The sequence below is a fragment of the Elephantulus edwardii genome, unplaced genomic scaffold (genome assembly GCF_000299155.1).
Source record: "Elephantulus edwardii isolate Elephantulus edwardi_28Jun2011 unplaced genomic scaffold, EleEdw1.0 scaffold00172, whole genome shotgun sequence".
NCBI classification, from domain to species: domain Eukaryota; kingdom Metazoa; phylum Chordata; class Mammalia; order Macroscelidea; family Macroscelididae; genus Elephantulus; species Elephantulus edwardii.
In genome coordinates, this window is record NW_006399922.1 from 5,614,947 (window position 1) to 5,632,742 (window position 17,796).

General features: G+C 40.6%; 1 pseudogene; it reads right to left on the reverse strand.

Annotated features, from left to right (window-relative positions):
- The window catches only part of LOC102872751, a 28,889-nt pseudogene extending 11,372 nt beyond the window's left edge, over positions 1–17,517 (reverse strand).
- Positions 17,518–17,796: the final 279 nt, after the last annotated feature.

Here is a 17,796-nt window from a genome sequence, read left to right on the forward strand (position 1 = left end):
TGAACACTAATTAGCGAAGGCCAGATGAGTTGTGGGAGGCTATCAAGGGTATCATCCAGGAAGAGTGCAAACGGTCATTGCAAAGACAGAAGAGGAAGAGAAGACCAAAATGGATGTCAGAAGAGACTCTGAAAATTGCACTGGAGTGCAGAGAAGCCAAAGCACAAGGAAGAATTCAATACATATATACCAAATTTATTTTTCAAAGAGATCAAAAAGACAACTGGCAAGTTTATTTAGAGAAGAAAGAGACCTCAAATAAGGAAAGCACTTCAGCAAAACAAGAATGAAGTAGAAGCATAGCACTCCCTGATCTTAAAATCTGTACAGCTGCAGAAACCAAAACAGCTTGGAACTAGTACAATTGACAGTCAACATAGACCAATGGGACAGAATTAAGAACCCAAAAATTAAACCATATATCTATGCTCAACTTATATTCGACAAAGAAACAAAGCTGATCAAATCAGGAAACAAAAACCTCTTCAACAAATGGTTCTGGAAAAACGGGATTACAGCCTGCAGAAAGCTGAAACAGGATACATATCTTTTACAATATATAAAAATCAACTTAAGGTGGATCAGAGACCTAGGGGTAAAACTTAAAATCATAAAGACCATAAGAGACTAAGTGGGACCAAGCTTAGAAGGCTTTGTCTATGTTATAAAGAGGCCAAGAAATACAGCCAGAAATACTTAAGTAGGAAAGGCTACAGTTGATGAACAAAACTTTGTAAAGATAAAATCCCTGTGCTCATCAAAAAGTCTTTCCAATAGGGTGAAAAGAAAACCTACTGATTGGGAAAAAAAACATTTGGTAATACCATCTCAGACAAGGATCTCATAACAAGAGTTTACAGAATACTACAGGGTCTCCACAGGAAAAAGACTAATAACTCAATTATATATGGGCAAAAAACATGGGTAGGGTTGAAACCTCAGGGTTGCATTGCTTGGTGGGTGTAACAAGGGATAGAGAAGGAAATGAGAAGGATCTGGGTGAAAGGACAGGTCCAATGGTGATTAATCTTATAAAACATAATGCATGAAATGAGAGACCTCTCCAAAGTGCTGAAGAGCAATGATATCAGCCTGTAGACTAAGGTGCACCGTATCCATGCCATGGTCTTTGCAATTGCTTGCTATTCATCAGAAAGCTGGACAGCTGGCACTAAGTATTGGAGAGGATGTGGAGAGGTGGAAACTGTCATACACTGTTGGAGGTCCACCCAGTCTGAAAGGCCATTCCACTGCTAGGAATATACCTCAAGGAAATTAGAGCTGAGACATAAATGGCAGTTTGCACACCAATGTTCATAGCAGTGCTATTTACTATCACAAGAACTTGGAAACAGCCCAAATATACAACCACAATCAAATGGATTGAGAAATTGTGGTACTACCACACACTGAAATACTATGCAACATTCAGGAGCAATGATTTAGAAACTTTGGGAGAGACTGGAGAATATTTTTCTAAGCAAACTAACTCAGTCTTATAAAGATAAATACTGCATAAGACCATTATTTGGAAGCAGAAGTGATATCCACTTCTTAAATAACATGCCTCTGGAAACTCTATGATCTTTGATAAATGACAATAGTTATAGAAAGGCTTCAAGTCTTTTGTTCATAGGATCGCTATGAGTCATGCTCAACTTGACAGCAATCATTAACAATACCATTATTGTAAAAATAGAAGGATCAAAGGAGGGTAGTGATGTGAGCAGAAGGGAGAACGGCCAGCAGGAAAATCATAGAGTCTAAAAGTTAGTGGGTGGAGGGAGAGGGGGTAAAGGATATGGGAAAATCTGTCAGGGACCTGGAAAGAAAGCATAATGGTGGGCATAGTTCAATAGTGATTGATTTTATAAAACTTAAAGAATGGTGTGGTACACCACAACAAGATAAAGGTAAACAACCCAATTGAAAAATGGGCACAGGATATGAACAGACACTTAAACAAAGGAGACATTCAGATGGCAAACAAACACATGAAGAAATGTTCAAAATCCTTAGCTCTAAGAGAGATGAAAATCAAAACAACTATGAGATATCATCTTATCCCAGTAAGAATAGCAAAATTTAACAGAACAGCAAACAACAAATGCTGGCGAAATTGTGGAGAAACTGGAACCCTTATTCACCATTGGTGGGAGTGTAAAATGGTGCAACCACTCTGGAAGGCTGTATGGAACTTTCTCAAAAAGTTGCAAATAGAAATACCATTTGACCCAGCAATTCCACTACTGGGAATATAGCCTAAAGAAACCATAATTGCCACCCAAACAGATATGTGCACACCTGTGTTTATTTCGGGTTTGTTCACAATAGCAAAGAGTTGGAAACAACCAAGTGCCCATCAACAAACTAATGGATAGAGAAGATCTGGTATATTCACACAGTGGAATGTTATGTGACATTGAAAAATGAGGAGCTCATGAAATATTACACAAAATGGGTGACCATGGAGGACATTATACTGAGTGAAATAGCTCAGTCACAAAAATACAAATACAGCATAATGCCACTTTTATAAAAGAGGACTGACATAGGTGTTGTGGGGAGACTGAGAAAGATGGCATAAATAATGTATACTGCATTGAAACAGAGGAGGGAGAGAACTGTTTAAAAGGGATATATGATTGGATATGGTTGTGACAGGAGTTCAGAATGAGTGTAGCATGGTGGAGTGAACTTGGGGGAAGGGATTGAATAACAATGAAATTGTCTTTTTTTTTTTACTTTTCAAAAGAAAAGCAAATTGGGGAGGAGGGATGGGCAGGGAAAAAATGCAACAATGAATGAATGGAAATCCAAAGTCTCTATAAACTTTCATTAAAATAATTTTTTTTAAAAAAACACATAAAGAATCGGAATGATTGTATGAAACAAAATGGAAATTATAGATAGTGTGAAACACAAGGTATACAAACTTTGTGTGCAAACCAGCATAAAAAAAAATGATGTTGTTGTTAAGTGTTGTCAAGTCATAGATGACTCGTAGTAACCCTATGAACAAATGACTTGAATGAACACTTGTATAACTTTGATCGTTTCTCTAGGTTCATAGAGTTTCCGGAAGCAAGCTATTTCAGAAGTGGATACTACTCCTGCTTCCAAGTCTGTTTTAAACTGGGAGCTTCCCCAAATTCTGTCCATGGGTGATCATTATCACATCTGACACATCATTGTTAGTGTCACAGTGTTTAGCACCACAGCAACCAAAAGTTATCTCTGTATAGCAAATTGACAGACCAGTGCTATACCACTTAAAAGAATGATTGACTAAAAACAATTAAAACCAGGCCTGATGACTGTAGGCCCAAGGGCCCAAATGCCTTTTTAAATATGAGGCCAAATCCAATTAGCTCACACCAAATTGCAAGCAAACATTTCACATTCAAGCCTAAACCAAAACCAGAAAACACACCTTTGTAGAATCTGGCTGCTCCACTTATCTTCCCAAACTGGATTTCAGCACCAAACTGGTGACCAAATGCCATATCAAATCAGCTAACACCCAATTTAAAAGGAATGAAATAAAATATTTTTTAAAGTTTTAAAAGATAATAAAATTGGCTACATCTCTGTATGAATATAGTGTAGAATGTCATTATTATCAGATGGAATAAGGCTTTCGATCAACAATAATACCGTTAATACTGCAAGCAAGTAAAATCTTGCTGAAAATTTTGTAAAAACATCTGGGGCAGTACATAAGCAAGGAACTGCCAAAATTTATGTGAGATTTAGAAGAGGTTTTAGAATGAGAAATATTATTGCTGCAATGAGATGGATCTTAACTAAAAGCAAATAATTTAACTAAAAAGCAACCAAAATATCAGAAAGATGTTTGCTTGTGTTTTACTGGGTATGCAAGACCTTTGACTGTGGGAGTAAAAATATAACTGTGTCATATGTTGCAAGTGCCCTCAAAATGGTTAATTGTGAACCAAATTAACTTAGAGCAGAGTTGGACTGACATTATTATCCTGTTTTCCTTAACTACCTTAAAGTGTATTCTTCCTTTTGACTCTAATATCAGCAACTTGGGGTAAGGGAGACTTACGGTCTTTGTCTTATGGAAGAACCATATGGGATAATACCTTATGGCAGCTTCACTTCTTTCCCATTGGCTTGACGTTGTTTTTGTTGTTATGTGCCATTGAGTCACCCTCGACTCATAGTGACAATACAATATCTCTGAACCCTAGGCCAGTCTCACTGACTCTGACAAACCTAATTCCATTACCCCAGTTGTCAATCCATCTCTTCCAGGATCTTCCTCCACTACGCTGTACCTGTATCCTTCCAAGTATGATGTCTTCTGGGACACATACCCAAAACTGGTCCCTCCTGGCCATTTGCCCAAAGTACGTGAGATTTCAAAATCCTTGCCTCCATGGAGAAACTTGGTTTTACCCTCTTTAAGACAAACCTATTTGTTCTCCTAGTGGTCCATGGTATGTTCAATACTCTTCTCCAGCACCACTCAAAGGCATACATTCTTATTCTGTTATCCTTATCTTCTGTTGTCCCGCTCTCTCATGCATAGAAAGTAAATGCAAAGGCTATGCCCTGGATAAGGAGCATCTTAGTCTCTAGACTGACATCATTGCTGGCTCGATTATTACCTAGCTACTGTGAGTTCCAGAGGATGTCCTTTAGCCCTATATGACCACCATCCTTATTGGATGCCACTGTTTATTGAAGAGCAAAGCCAGATGGCTCCCACAGGATACAGTTCCATTCATTTTTCATGTGCAGCTGTGTGTTGTGTTGTGTACAGTAGAGTCAGAACCGACCCATGGGTGACTCTCCAATGGGTTTTTAGAGGCAGTTAATCGCATGGGAGGAAATTGCCTGTCCTTCTTCCATTGAATAGCTGATGGCCTTGAACTGTCTGCTTTCAGGATTGCAGTGCAATTTCTTACCACCAGACCACCAGAGCTCCCTTTCATGTACATGAATTCCCCCAAAACAATATTGACTTGACTCTTGGTTAGTCTTCAGTGTTTCTCAAACGTTTATCCTTAGGGAATTTCCCTCCTAGATTGGAAACCCAACAAATGATGAGACAGCTAGGAGATTCAAAGACTTCCAGAAGGACCTACAGTAGAAAATGGGAGAGATGTAGACTGGAAGGGGAGGGCTTGAGAGTAATCCCAGGATGATCTTTGGCATCCAGGCAGCTCAGCTGATAGAAGTGTGGGGAATGGTGCATCAGTATGAATATGTCCTGAAAACATTCCAAGGCTCATTAGTGTTCTTGCCAGGAATAGAAGTCAGGAAGGCCAAGAAGAAGAAGAGGGCACTGGCCAATGCTATACACTCTACAGACAACTGCAGAAGTAGAGATTCCAGAAATTAGAATAGGAACAGGAAAGTCAAGAAAAATACACAAATACTAGTCTTTGTGGTACCATGTCCAATGCTCTGTGTGGTTAAAACTGAGACTCAACCAGATATAATTACACAAGGTATGTCCTGCAAGATGTGGAAGAAATTAGTACAACTTGCCAGCACCAGAAAGCTTATCTCCTGCTTACCAACTTCCAAATGGTAGCATCTATAGCATGCTGCCTGGCTACAGTGAAAAGAAGGTGCCACCATCTTCACCAGAGAGTTCAAATGGTTGCAGACCTCAGAGGAAGATGCAACTCAGCAGATTGCTGCCAGCCACAGGTGGATGATCATTCTCCAGTCCAACTCTAGGTTCCACTTGTGGTCCCCCCAACACTTGCCAGAACTTCCAGCAGGGGAAGAGGAAGTAGGAAGGAGAATTTTCTTTTTTTTTTTCTGGAACCACTGGCATGGCTGGACACTCTGCAGGATGCACTTTCCTCAGAGATTAACTCCAGGGTAGGAAAAGTGGCTTCGTAGAACTCCATCCAATCATGTGAGAGGAAGATCTTTGTCCCCCGAGTGTTACTGTCCCTGGCAGTGGTATAAGCCAAATCCTGGAGTCAAGGGAAAAGTGGCCAGGGCCATACTTTTGTCTCTCTCAGCGCTCACACTTGAGGGGGTGCACTGATGTTGGAAAGGCCAGGCTGTCCCTCCCACAGTGCAAACACTTCCTCACCCTCACCTTGGAACTCCCAGTTCTAAAGGAGTTCTTGGGAGGAGGCCAAAGTTCCTGTAGCTGCAGCACTCTGGTAAAGAAACTGGGAAGTTTAAATTCATTATACTTTGATCTCCAAAGAACAGACTGACATAGCCATGTGAGTCCTTTTCAAGAGCATGGAATATGAGGTAAAGATCTCATCGTTTCATTGTATTGATGTTGTAATGTTAACCTGTGACTCTCTCCCCTTTTTCAACACAGGCAGTGTCTCACCTACCATCTACAGACTCAGGGTAGGCTATCCAAAATGCAAATTGCAAGGCTCTGGATCATGTGTCAGACTTTTGGGTATTGTCTAATTGGATAAGACAAAAATTGTACCTGAAGTGGTAAAAGATAAAGTTCACGTTTATCCCTTCTTTCTTCCTAATACTAACAAACTACAAGGCTTTCTAAGACTGTTAGGTTATTGGAGGCCTATTATTCCACCCTTGGTTCAGATACTTCATCGTTTACCCTGATGAGTGTATAAAGGAGTGGTTTGGGAGTGAACTAATGAAGCTGACTTAGCATTTCAGGAGGCCAAGGTGGCTGTCCAACAGACACAGGCTTTTAAATTTTCCTTCTAATATTCTAATTTATTTGCATACAATCATTTACATACATTGTGTTCCATTCATGTACATTGTGTTTTATACAACCATTCATATGCATTGAATTTTATATAATAAATTACTATTTATTGATGCCTGTTATTACTCCATCTTTTACAATCCCAATTAAAACTTCTGTATTCTTTCAAACCTTCATGTACCCACTAACCTCTGCTATCCAAGTGATTTCCCTCCTTTCCCTTTTTACTCCATCCCTCTTTCTCTATCCTTCCTCTTTTTTTTGTTTTTTCTTTCCCTCCCCTTTCACTTTTGAAACATTTATACACGTCTTATTCAGTTACGTTTCAGTTTCAAAAATAATGATCTTATTATAATATTTGTCTTTATGAGACTGAGTTTTTCACTCACTGAGCCAATTGGCAACACCATAATAGATGGAGAAGAGATTGAGGTTATTAGCAATTACAGATTGCTCAGATCCATAATCAACACTCTTAACATCAGCAATCAGGAAATCAAAAGTTGAATTGCATTGGGGAAATCAGCTGTCATGGACCTCTACACAGTGCTGAAGAGCAACAATGTCAGTCTAGAGATAAAGGTGTGCCTAATCCAGGCCATGGTCTTCTCAAATACTTGTTATGCTTCAGAGAGTTGGACAATGACTTAGGATGACAGAAGAAAAATAGATGATTTGAGCTGTGGTGTGGGAGAAGCATTTTTTTTAATTATCAAATTTTATTAATTTTAATGAATATTTACAGAGATTTTGGGTTTTCATTCATTCATTGTTGCACTATTTTCTCTACCCTCCTCCCCAGTTTGCTCTTCTTCCCCCCCTTGAAAGTCTGTTTTGATTGTCCATTTGCCACAGTGCTTGTCAAAGCCAGTTCTGATTAATCTCCTTTGTCAGTGTGTCTTTGCCATTCCCTATCACTCCTCCCTGAGAGAGACTTCACCCTGATTCATAAGGAAAAGGGGATGGCATATTCTCTTAGCTACTTCCTGCTGAAAAGGGACGCTGTGGGTTTCAGGGTGAAGATCTTCTCTCACTACCCTAAAGGGGCCCCTTTGGCAATAGGAAACACATAGACTATTATGGAGATTGATTTTGGAATTTAGATGCACTGTTATCAGTTGTGCTTAGCCATACATGTTCATATCCTTGAAGATGTATCGTAGAAGTGTTGCAGCCCAGAAGACACAAATTTAACTAACAAGTTAAAGTACATGAGTCAAAAATTAAAAAGCAATAATATTCCAAGTAGAGGTTCTAATAGTCGCACAAATCAAGTTACAGAGGGAAAGTAGTTCTTAAAATAAAAGGCCTATTGACTAGCACTTTGTCTATTATAGTATAAAGGTTAGGAACCACAAGATGTAGAGGCTCAACAATGCCATTTATTGTTCAACGATTTAGATCCTCCCGGAAGAGCTGTGGTGAGCATTAACATTTTCTCCTGGACACAAGAGCCTACTATTTGGTCCTAAAAGCCTTCTGAGGTCCCAACTCTTCTCACTATTTCTTAGTTGTTGGAATTGACGGAAAACCTCATAAGCAGTTCCTTACTTCACCTCTGCCTTGCATGCGGACTTCCGAGTTGTACAGCAACCCAGTTGTAGATGGAACTTGGTCTAGGACTTAAGAACAATAAATGGAGAAGCATCTTGAACATACCATGGACTGTCATGAAAACAAATCAGTCTGTCTTGGAGAAGGTGAAACCAAGACTCTTCTTGGAGGCTAGGATTTTGAAGCTTTGACTCACTTAGTTTGGGCACATGTCCAGGAGAGATTTATCCTTAGAGAAGGGCATCCTGCTCAGAAGGATGGACAGGTAGTGCAGGAGAGGAAGACCCCAGGTGAGATGGATTGATACAGTAACTGGTGCAATGGGGATTGGTGTGTCAGAATTAGTGAGACTGGCTCAGGACAGGGAAAGGTTCAGAGCTGCTGTACATAGGGTCACTATACATCACAGGTGACTCAATGGCACATTACAACAATAACATACTATGACAAGTTTGGAAGCCGGAGTGGCATCCACTTCCTAAACAATATGCTTCCAGAAACTCTATGAACTTTGAAAAATGTCGATAGTTGTAGAGGGGCTTCAGGCCTTTTGTTCATAGGGTGGGTCGCTATGAGTCGTGCTCAGCTTGAAGTCAATCAACAACAACAACATCATAATGGTCTTTAGACTCACCCCTGTTATATAGTTGTGGTTGTTATGTGCCATCAAGTTTCCTGTGATTCATAGCAAGATCTGAATCCTGTCCTATCCTAAGCAAGTCTCACTGTTTCCAACACACCCAATCCCATTACTCCAATTACTGTGTCAATCCCTCTCATCTGGAGTTTTCCTATCCTATGTTATTCCTCTATCCTTCCAAGCATGATGTTCTTCTTCAAGGAGTGGTCCCTCCTGGTCACATGCCCAAAGTACGTGAGACTGAGCTTTAAAATTCTTGCTTTCAAGGAGAAACTTGGTTTCACATTCTCTCAGACAGATCTTTTGTTCTCTTGGCATTCTGTGGTATGTTCAGTACTCTTCTCCAGGACAGCAACTCAAAGGCATTGACTCTCCTTTGTCATCCTTAGTCATTGTCCAGCTTTCTAATACATAGCAAGTAATTGTGAAGACCATGTCCTGGATCAGGCACACTTTAACTAGACTAATGTCTTTGCTCTTCAGCACTCTGACAGGACCCTGACAGAAGATTTTCTTAATGCAATTCTTTGTTGATGGTGGAACTGAGAAAGCTGAAATTGTCAACAATCTCAATCTCTTCCCCATTTACCATCGTGTTACCAATTAGCCCAGTGGTGAGAATCTTTGTTTTCTTTGTGTTAAGCTTTAATCCATATTGAACACTGAAGTCCTTGACCTTCTGTAGCAGACATTTCAGATCCTCCTTAGTTTTGGCAAACAAGGTTGAGTCATTTGTAAAATCCAAATTATTGATGAGTCTTTCTCTTATCTTGATGCCACATTCCTCTTCATAAAGTGCAGCCTCCTAAATGATGTGTTCTATATACAGATTGAAAAGGCCCACTACTTTTCTGAATTTGAACCATGCAGTGTTACTAGCTCTGTTCTTACTACCACTGCCTTGTATGAGTATAATTTGAATGAGCACAATCAAGTGTTCTAGGATTCTTGTTATTCTCAAGATTAGCCACAATTTGATGTGATCCACACAGTCAAATGCCTCTGTATGGTCAACCAAACACAGATAGACATTCTTCTGGTAATCTCTACTTTCAGCCAAAATCCATTGGCTATGGTATCCCCAACCTATTTTAAACCCACCTTGTATTTCTGGTAGGTATTTGTCCATGTACTATTCCAGTCATTTTTGGATAATCATAAACAGGATTTTGTTTGCGTTGTGCCATTAATGATATTTTAATAATGTCCACATTCAGTTGGATCACCTTTTTTTAAAAAAAAAAAATGAATCTCTTCCAGTCAACTGGCCAAGTAGCTGTTCTCTAGATTTCTTAGCACAACTTGGTGAGCTCATCCAGAGCTACATCTGTTGGTTTGAGTATATCAATTGGTATTCCATTAACTTCTGGGACACCAATGACATATCTGCAAAATACATTAAACAAGAGGTGTAGCTGACCAAGGCAGAAGCTGTTCAAGACCTTGAGTCTCATGCTAAAGCAGCCTTCTGATAAAGATGGATTTATGGAAATAGGGTAATAAGCAAATGATAAAATAAACAGTAAAAACCATCTTGGAGTCCAGTTAATATATTTTACTGAGGATTAAACTGGGCGGCTCCTTGGAGGCAAGAATTCTGAAGCTTCATCTGACATACTTGGGACATGTTGTAAGGAGGGACCAGTCCTTGGAGAGGGACATCATTCTTGGGAGGGTGGAGGGACATCACAGGAGGGGAAGACCCTCTATGAGGTGGATTGATTCAGTAACTGGGGTAATCGAGATGGATGTGTTGGAGGCAGTGCGATTGGCACAGGATAGAGCAGGGTTTAGATCTGTTGTACATAGGGTCGCTATGAGTTGCAAGCGACTCGATGGTGCATAATAACAATAACAACAATGTAATGAAAATCTTGTCAATAAAAACTATGAAGACTAGAGGTCGTGAGGACAATCAACCATTAATTCCTCTCCCCTTACCTTTTGACTTAGTCTTGAGTAGTTAGAGAAAGTATGGCATGTGGGGATCTAAAGGTGATAGAAAAGAACAGTGATCGGAACCATGCAGAATAAAAAGTGAAAACGTTCAGACTACTTCATCTCATTAAGAAGTAGTGCCAGAGAGCACCTCTGTATCTAAGTATTTATTCATAAGGGGATTTTTTTAGCAAGAACTGAAAGCTGTCTCATATTGTGTCTCATTGTGCCACTTCTCTTGGTGCCTCATGCTGCCACCTCATATCTTTGACTCCTAAATGATGTTTGTCCCTCTCCTGGAATGTCAGCCTGGAACTGGAGAACTCCATCCTAGTGTTTTTAGTTTTTTCCATAATGTTCTGCCACAATTAGTGTTTCTCTGAGTGATGACATACTCTTTTACTTTCTTTTTCTACTGCTGCTAGAAATAAACTATCTTACCATCTTGTCTATGTAGGGTGGGGTGGGGGTGGGGGTGGCATTATTAATATTTTAGATGCAACCTTGCTAAATCAAGTGACCACCTATATAAGTAACTCCTTAATGCTACAAATTTACTTAATTCTGTAGGATCTAAAGTGTTAATATCCCTTTTTTTAACAAGTCTGAAGTGAAGTGTGTTGTTTGTAACATTCCTTGATGATGAGAAGATGTGCCTTATTCACAGCACCTCCAGTATTCAACATTAATACTGTGGACTACTAATACCATGGGGCTCCCAAGTACCACGCTTGATCATCAATAACAAGAAAAGCTAGACCATTAGAAAGCAAAATGTCTAGATCACCTTAAAGGAAGGAATTCTGTTGACCTCCTTCAGGGTCAACCACTAGCCTTCTATGCTAGCAATAACAAAAGTGCTAGCAGAGTCCATCTGACAAGGTCCAAAGAATTGTATTGTCCCACTGAAGGGAAACAGTATCACCATCCTACAAACAGGACCCCACTTGCTGTTGATGTGAGGGGTAATGTAATCAAGATTTTGCTTAATGCAAGTAGTTTTCTCAGTTTTACCTTTTCTTTTAAGGCCTTCTTCCCATTGAAAGTATAAAGTTGAAAGTGTAAACATAGAGAAGGAATAACTTTAAAACCAAAAGTTTCTCCTTGCAGATTTTTTTTGCAGAATTCAAGATAGATCTATCTTGCAGGATCATATTTATATGCCTAAGTGATCAACACCAGACTCAGCAAGTACATAGCGTGCTTGCTTAATTAAGTGCTAGTAGTATCTGAAAGACAGAAGGAGGAGAAAAAGAAATTCTCAAGAAACTTAAAAATTTAAAGTGCCAGTCTTTTCAAAGTTATGGGATACCTCTGTACCAAAAAAGCCAAAACAATAGCAGTATTGAATAGCAAAAGTACAAAAAAGGAGCTATGAGTCAATTCTGAGTAACAGCAATTTATGTACTTTACCCAGCAATTCTTTATAACGCTTGGCTAGTATATGACCAACACAAGGGAGGATCCATAGAATACCTATTATAACAATACGAAGAGCAACAATCATAAAAAGATTTCTAAATGAAGTTACAGAAGGAAACCAGTTTTTCAGATTTTTTAAAATTAGACTAGCTTGTTCTGCTGGAGAGATATCTATAGCTGGGGTATTCTGCATTTCTATAATTCTTTGGTGCAAATCATACAAATAAAGAGAATCATTATTAGACATCCAAACTCCTATTAAATGAGATACTATTTTTGTCCAATCATTATCTGAGCTATTATATTTCAATTTAGTAACACAAATAGAATCATATGCCGCATGGCATCTTAACTTTTCTTTCATTCTAATTTGTTGCACCATGTTTCCTAATACATTTACCTTATCATATAAAGCATTTAATTTCTGTTCCACAACTTCATCCATATTTTCTTGCTCTACCCAATTTTTTGTCACATTATGCATTAACCCATTTACAAACTTAGCAGTTTGAACTTCTTGAGTTAAAGCTACAGCAGAAGTACAGACAGCAGCAATCATAGAGATAAGAGAAACAATTCCTACAACAACAAGACCTATACCTCTTTTGGCTCTAGATGACAACTTATATAACTCTTTTAAAATTTGCAAGCTTTTATCATCATACCAAATATCATCTAACTTTACCGGTGTCATAACAAAAGGAGGATTTTTCAAAATAACAACTGAATCATCCTTGGTAATAAGAGCTAATACAGTTAGAGATTTTACAATGAGAACAACTTACATTATATTTTGGATAATCACCAGTGATCACATTATTACCAATTAATAAGACATATGGTTCCGGTATACAAGACATAACTTTGGAATTTGTGACATTATCTCCCTTACATTTATCTTTTGGGATACAGGAAATATTTATCGAATCCATGCTAGCAAATAATTTCCACAATTCAGTTTGAAAGTTCTTCATATCAATAGTCCACATTCCTCCCACAAATCCTTTCATAGGAAGTCCAGAACTATATGTATGAAGAGGTGACCACCAGTCTAATAACACAAGGTAGTCCAAGCGGGGCAGCATTCCAACCATTGGTCTTTAAAAATTACATTACCAGTACCAATGTTAGACAAGAGAATGGCCATAGCACTGTTATGATGATATTTTCTCCAAAGTGGTTGCCAGATGCCAGTACGACCTTTCTCAAAACATGAAGGAAAGTTGGAGTCTGCTGGAAAGATGGCGTTAATTCTACCTGTACCATATCCGGAAGCTTGTTGGTCAAAAGCCAAATAATTCAATTGTCACCAGACCAATGCTGCACAAGACACTGAGGCAGCCAACAAGGAGCTTGTTCATTCTGTGGAAAAAAACACAAACATAGCTTCGACCCCGTATTAATATAGGGTCAGGTCCTTTTCATTGCTTTGTTAATGCATCCTTCCATTTTATTTCAGCACACCTGACAGTTTTATTTGACCCTTGCCTGTCTTCCGCAGAACAGCCATCTTGGCTTAAAATTAAGGAATTTAAAATAAACATTATTGCTTGTGTATCCAGGGGCATTGTCAGTTTTTGTACATTTAAGCAGACCTACGATGAATAACATCCACTCGCCAAATATGATTAGGAAGTAAACCACGAGGATTTACTCCGTACTGAGGAACTGACTGAAAAGGAAGAAAAGATTCACATTTTACAAGAACATCAGAAATTGGTTAACAAAACTTTAGGAAATAATTTATCTTTTGGATAACGATGAGTAATTTGACCAGGATAATTGGCTAATGAAATTATCCATTCTGAACAATATTGATATAGCCAATTAACTAGTAAAGCATTATAACAGACAATGATTTCATAAGGTCTTATATCAAAATATTGTCTTTCCTGACTGTGCTATTAATCAAGATACTGCCTGTGGACAAGTCTGCAAAACCTTTTACATGAGCGGGATAAATGAATTTATCTTAAAAGAGCATTCTGTCAGAATACAGCAGTAGGAGTACTTCTAGTATCTAAAATACACAGCAATAACTTTCTACTATGATTTATACAAGAGAGAACAGGAAGAGATAAAATCCTGAACTTCTTCAAAGCCCAATGATCCTCAATAGTTAATTCTCCCCTAGAATTAGGACCATTATTTCCAATTGGAATATAGGGGTCCAGCTCAGTTGGTTCTAAACATAGCTTAATTTAATTAATATTGTGATATAGAACAGACAGCATGAAAAACGGGGCCAACGGCTCCCATGATGAAGGTCCCAAGCCATGCTTCTCTGAGTATTTACTGAGAATAAGAAGGGAGGTAAACAAAGTAAAATCATAAGGAAGTAAAAAAAAAAAGGGGGTAATGGTGAACTCTTTCACAGATAAGGACAAGTTCCTCTTTATGCTAATCTCAGAAGGGAGGGATTCAGTTGATACAATTCAAGAACAATGTTGACTCCTAGGGAACCAGCTTGCATTAAGCCTCCCTCATTTCCTGCTACAGCATTGACTTTGACATTTTTGAGGTTTAACACAGTTCTCCTCTATCCTTGTTCCCAAATACATACACTAAAATTCACTTTCCTCTAAACCTTTTACAACTTACTATGCATCCTTAATTTAGCTTTTACTATCTTTCATATTCTGGCACAACCACACATTCTATTTCAAAGCAAAACTACTTTCATTTTAACTCTTAAACAAAAAATGCACAAAACTTACTACCAGTTATTCTGCTTTTCCCCTTGAACTCCATACCATGTTAAAACTTTCAATTCCATCCTCAAAATGATATACCACCCAAAATGCCATAGTTTAATAACTGCAATTTTTAACTACTGTATAATATCAATAATAATATTAATACTTTTATCAGACCCTTTAAACCTAAAAAATAGCATATAATTCCCTTTTTGTACTAATTTACAAGGAGATCTACACATCTATGTAAGGAATTTGATCCAGGTATCCCAGGAGGCCATATGCTATGGCTCGACCTCCAATTGTGGGGCCCATTTCCAGGGTCCCCTCTGCCAGCCACTCGACATTAAAAGTGGGCCGCTCTAGTTCACAGAACTTCCTTAGAGTGAAAGCATCTACTTGGATGCCCTGTCTGGCCGCCCTGGAAGAGAAGTCTGAAAAGTTAGTTACCAAACACTCCAAAGGGGATGGTCTTTCCGCCCTTGACTGTCCCGCTTCCATTTTTCACTTATGCCTGTTTCGCTAGCGCTGTTTGTTCCAGAACCGAGTAGAGAAAGAAAAGAGGCACACAAATGCACAGAAATAGAAAGACACTGTCGACAGAAAGACCATTGACAAACACAAATTCACAAAAATAGCCAGAGACACTGTTGACAACAAAGACCGTGACAAAACCTGAGTCCAAAGAACGGTTTCTCCCAACCAGCAGACAAAAGAACACTATTTACAACAAAGACCATGACAAAAACTGAGTCCAAAGAACGGCTTCTCCCAACCAGTAGACAAACGAACACTGTTATCGACAAAAACCATGGCAGAACCTGAGTCTGGACTGACAGACCTGGTTCGAGGGGTGGGGTTCTCTCACCTCCCACCCGTCGAACATCTGAGGCATGGGCCTCTCTCCCCTGGGATTCCGAACTTGTGGGTCACCAGACCAGTGCAAGCTAATTCCGAACTTGCAGGACAAACCTGGGCTCTTGCGTGCCAGTGGTATCCACTCGAGAACCCAGACTTCCACACAAGCCAATTCTGAACACACAGGACAAACCTGGGCTCTCGTGTGCCAGTGGCATCCACCCGAGAACCCAGACTTCCACACAAGCTAATTCAGAACTTGTGTGTCAAACTTGGGCTCTCGTGTGCCAGTGGCATCCACCCGAGAACCCAGATTTCCACACAAGCTGAATCCAGGTGAGCCCCCACTTCCTCAGACACCTGGACCTTGGCAGTCGTCACCGCCACGGTCTTGGACTGGAAGTTATGCAGCGTCCTGCCTTCCAACTGTCCAATTCAAAACTGGGGTGCACCAAAAATAATACAGATTAACCAGTTATCAGACCTGACTTACTAAGTAGGAAGAATCCTACAGTGACGTCACAGTTACTCCGTTGGCCGGCGATCAGGGTTTGGGTGAATTTAGGGAGATCTTGCTGGGGCCTCCAAATGTAATGGAGCGAGTCCCCAAAAAGATCACCGAGCCAATTAGCCAAATTAACAAAGTTTATTTCAAGTTTGAACCCGGGCTCCCACGTGCTGACACAGCAGCATCCAGCAGAGAGCCCCAAATGGATGTCTGCCCCTCCTTTTATACCTCTGCTACTCCCCTGCCCAACCATACATGCCATGATTGGCCATCCGCAGTAGTTTGGGTATTTGCCCACCTTCAATTGGCTAGCCATAGCTTAGGGTAACAGTTTGGAAACCTATTTGAATCTTATAGGTTACTTCAGATACAGGAATGCAGAAAACTCCTTGTGCTCTTACAAAGAAGAATTCCACTTTATAGCAGTTGATCAATCAGGGTGGGATTTACCACGGGGGGGGGGTGTTTGTTTGTTAAAAAACCACTCAAACGGGTGGGGTGGGGTTAACTGTACTTTACCAGAAACTGAGTTTCTGATAACTGGTCCTTTCACTTGGAAGGGACCTCATGCTTGGGAAGGCAAAGAGTCAGCAAAAGAGAGGAAGACCCAAGAGATCCAAGATGGCGGCAGAGGCAGAGACAACGTGGTGAGCTGCGGGAGCAGCAGACCACTTGGAACAGGGCCACTATGCCCTTCTACAGACTTCTGTTTATTGATAACTGGACAGTTAAACAGTTGATGACTGGTCTTCAGTGAGGATTGAGGCTCAACAACAGGAATTCAAGGATTCCCAAGGAAGAATAGGTGAGTGCCGCAGCTCCCAACCCCCTCCCACAGAGCCTGCACTGTGCCGCGCCACAGCCGCAGCTCCATGACACTCCCACAGCCAGAACCTATGGAATCCTTCACCCAGGATGCAGAGTGGGCACCGAGTTTCCCCCGGAATGGTGCAGCAAAGCCACCACACTGCAGCAAAGTGGACTGGTTCTGGGGAGAATTCTTGGAGCCAAGATGGCGCCGGCAGGGGAAGCAGGTGGCCCCTGGCCTCCCGCATGCGAGATAAAGCGCAACTGCCAGCCACCCATTTGGGAGATGACGCATGGGAGATGGCTTGCACCCACCAGCCACCCACGTGGAAGATGACACTCACCCGGCAGCCGCCCAGGCGGGGGGGATGGTGCGCACCCGCTGGCCACCCATGCGCGAGAAGGCGCATGCCCGCTGGCCGCCCACACTGGGAGATGGTGGGCACCGCCTGCTGCCGGCGCATGAGATGACGTGCTCCTGTCAGCTGCCTGTGTGGGAGATGACACTCGGGAAATGGCTCGCGCCCACCAGCCACCAGTGCAGAAAACGGCACGCGCCTGGTAGCCGCCCGTGCAGGGAGATGGCATGCGCCTGCTTGCTGCCCCCGCTGGGGGATGGTACGCAACCATCGAGAGATGACATGCACCAGCTGGACACCCACACGCGAGATGA